This window comes from Chiloscyllium plagiosum, unplaced genomic scaffold, assembly GCF_037043375.1.
Source record: "Chiloscyllium plagiosum isolate Xiang-an unplaced genomic scaffold, Cpla_swu_hap1 HiC_scaffold_39, whole genome shotgun sequence".
Classification (NCBI taxonomy): Eukaryota; Metazoa; Chordata; class Chondrichthyes; order Orectolobiformes; family Hemiscylliidae; genus Chiloscyllium; species Chiloscyllium plagiosum.
This window is the reverse complement of record NW_028270177.1, coordinates 91,237,714-91,241,455: the sequence shown is the minus strand read 5'-3', so window position 1 is coordinate 91,241,455 and position 3,742 is coordinate 91,237,714. Positions and strand designations below refer to the sequence as shown.

The window sequence follows — 3,742 nt, the reverse complement described above, 5'->3', positions numbered from 1 at the left end:
TGAAATATGCCAAACTAAATTGCACAGAAGCATTGTTCTGGACATCTTCGAAATAGTACAAAACTTTTTTTTTTTATCGGAAGCTATAGTTAAGTTGAGGATAGAGATAATAAATGGGTGTGGAAATGGCAGGACGTTTATGTTGGTGTTCAAAAGTGTAGAAGCAGATATTAGTTTTAAGGAAGTTTTAGACGGGTTGCTCAAATGGGCAGATCAGCAGCCGATCGAAATTTGCCATGAAAGCTGTTCAACAATGCACTTTGCAAGACGTAACACGACAAACACTTACTCAATGAATGGAAGGATGTTCGAAAGCTCTGAGTAACAAAGGGAGCTTGGGGACCTTGTCCATCGACAATTGAAATTGGCACCAAACGTTGAAACTGTGCTTCAGAAGACAAATAAAGCTTCTGTCCTTTCCTGCCATGTGTACATCAGTGCAGAGAGCAGGGGCATTCGATTAGAATTGTACAAATCTTCGCGTATGCTAGAGCCAGATTACAGTGTGCAGTCCCATTAGCCATGCCATAGTATGCTGTGAATTCTCCGGCGGGGGTGCACCGCATATTCGCCAAGGTGTTTGCTGGACAGAATAAATTTACGCAGTAATACAGTGTGGATAGATCTGAGACGGCTTTCTGGTTCCAGAGTCAGGATTATGAGTTTATGAGAGGCAATGGAACAGTGGAATTATGTCGCAGTTTATAAAACTGGTGGAAAAATAATGAAGAGAACATAACCTTACGTTATGTGTTTAGGGGCTATCAAGGATTTTGTTTCGCTACCAAAGGTTTTGAATGTCTGGAAGTGGCTGGCGGAGAGTGTAGGGGTCAGTCAAATTGCTAAACCACACAAATGTTAAAAAGAATGCCAATGAGCACTTGAATTGTGATGGCAGAGTACGTCGTGGGCCAAGCCTTGGAATGTGGGATTAGTGTCAATAGGACAGTGCAAGATCATTTTTGCAAGTTCATTTTCTTTGCTGTTTTAGCCGTGACACTATGCGTCTAGGAAACGTGTCAACTGATCTTTGGGCAGTGAGCACGGCTTTCCAATTATTTCCCTTCAGCCAAAAAGCGTTGAAACCACACACTAATTAACAGAATGTGCTTCCGACTTTGCAAGTCTCTCTGCATGGATCACGACATGGGAATCGATGCAGGAATGACAAGATATGGCATTGCCAAATTGGACCGAGCACGCACATCTGATGCTTCGCAGGTAAGGAACTTTTCTTAGCTTGTGAGCTTTCCACATCATTTAACACTGTGCATTAAGTATGGCGAGATGAGATACACGTAAGTTTGTACTGGGTAATCTGTGATTGTTGGAAATGCAACAAAGAAGCATGAGTGGGGAATCTGGTTGTGGCATGCACGACTTTGAATGGCATTGATTCGGTGAAACAAAGAAATTTCGCGTTGGTCGAGATGTCAATAAGGCGATTGCGTAAAATTAAAGTGGAATACTTACTGTTAAAACAATACCTTGCTTTACAATGAAATAAAGTAGACAAGCACACACACATAGATGTGTCAGTTTCGTATCATTGTGTGACATATTACATTGAAAGCAATGATTTTGATCGCATTTGCTGTATGGCAGAAGACATAGACGAAACAAAAAAAAAAACAAGTTTGCCTTATGAAACACAGCTGTTCTCGCAAATTCTGTGGAAAGAAGACTCCGTTAATGTTTTGAACACTGATTCCCTTCTTCAGAATCTATGAGACAAACCTGAAGGCATCAGTGACATACCACACAGAATGATTGATCTAAAGCGTTTGATGCGATGTTTCCAACCTTCCAATCCCCAGGATTACAAAAAAGCACAGCTGAAAATCAGTTTCAGTTGGCGTAAATTGGTATAAAAATTAGACGGACCGATATGAATTTCGTACTAATTCTAAACGGGATTTTAAATGGGAATTTGGTTTGGAGATCACTGGAATAACATTACCTCTCAGCTCTGCTGAACTAAAGCGTCCCTGCGGCTTTATGCACCTCATGTATTGAGGTGGAGTGCGAGATTACAGAGATGGGAGAAAGCAGTATTCGGTTTCCTCCTGTGCAAATCTTCATCATCGGATGCGTCGCTTTCACATGGCTTTTTTGTATGTTATTTACAGAAGCAGTTAATGAACTGAAAACATATTCACAATGACACCACCAAGACGGAGAGTGGAAGCAAATGACAAGGATGTTTGGATGGCTTTAACATTTTTCATGTTATATTTGAAAGTGTCACACAATGCAGAGAGCATGCGATTAAGTACTTAATCGTACTATGGAAAAAAACAGTACGTCGGTATGTATTCTATCATTATTTAAAATGTAAGAATCAACCAAAAAAAGAGAACGCAGCATAAACCCATGTCCAACCTTATACCGTGATAATCAACGTTTTGTTTTTGGTTAGATTGTGACAAATTGCCACTAAATCCCAACTTTCTTTTTTCAGACGAAGATTGAATGCTCATATCATTGAATGCATTGTGTCGGGATCTGTTTTATCCAGCGCTGACTGCATCAGTTGTTTGTTGTCTCTGTTGGTGGTCATGCTGCTGATAGTATCGAATACCGCATTGAACATAGCTGCTGATTAACATAACCAGGATGTCCAGAGATGCCAGTTAAAACATTGATTTTCGCAAACCCGTGTCTGCGATTTCTTTTCGCATTGATCATAGAAATCAAAAATGCACATGATAAATGCAGAAATTTTAGACTGCTTTAACTGCAGCGAATTGGCAGTGACATTGGTGAATGAGATAAGCCTGTGAATTAGATTGTAGATTGATGAGTCAAAGGAAGAAATTTCATCAAATGAACTTAACAATAACATTGTATTCGGACTCAGAAACCTGTTCGCATGCGACCAAAGGAGCGAGGAAATGACATAGGAAATTTCACGGAGGTTACATTTGGGACAAAGATTTTGGAGAAGCGATATAATTTCCAGATTTAAAGTTTGCACTCGCAAAAGAATAAAATTTAGCAAGCCTGGAATTTTTGGAGGGTTTGGAAAATGTGTAAGACCACTCAAAAAGCAGAACTCTAGTTTCATAAATAAAGGACAGCATATAGCAGAAAGAAAGCCTTGCACACAATATGCATTTCCCAATCAAAGCAGTCGTACTTCAATTTCTTCAATTAAGATATACCGTTTACAACCTCTAATGCATCTCTGGGTTAACCGTGACACATCTATTGTGCACTTATATTTCATGGTGCATGAATCGAATTGGAAAGTCTAATTTTACTTTCTTGCATACGAGAAGTGATGATTGCAAGATGAGATATTCTGTCTTTTCCTGATCTTTATTTCTGCTAATGTTACAGTCCATTGTATTTTTTTCGAACTCAGTTTCGTTGATTGTAAACATGCATTACCATAAACGTACAATTTATGAGGTTTGTCGAATATTTCATTTAATTCATTTTCTGCAAGTACATCATAGGCATCCTTGACATTTCCAGCAAAATCAAAATCGAAAGGTGTTAAACTTGCAGTAGCAAGCCGATGTGAATTTCTTTTTAAATGCGCTTTATAATTAAATTACAAATTTAAAATCACAGGAAACAGTTATAAGTATAGTAAGCTATTTTTCAGTAAAAGCAGACGATGCTCTTATAAGCCTGCTAAACAATTTTCCCACAATTAGTTGGACTTTGCATTACTTCTTTCTGAACATGCAGTTTCTTTGAGGTTTACTTGATTATAATATCCAACATACTTCGA

At 38.6% G+C, this 3,742-nt stretch overlaps 1 long non-coding RNA gene across 1 annotated transcript; it reads left to right on the top strand.

Annotated features, from left to right (window-relative positions):
* The first annotated feature begins 1,074 nt into the window (after positions 1-1,074).
* On the top strand, positions 1,075-3,308 carry LOC148138810 (uncharacterized). Its single transcript, XR_015753829.1, has 3 exons — positions 1,075-1,221; positions 2,130-2,308; positions 2,462-3,308. It is a non-coding gene; the product is annotated as an uncharacterized LOC148138810 (long non-coding RNA).
* Positions 3,309-3,742: the final 434 nt, after the last annotated feature.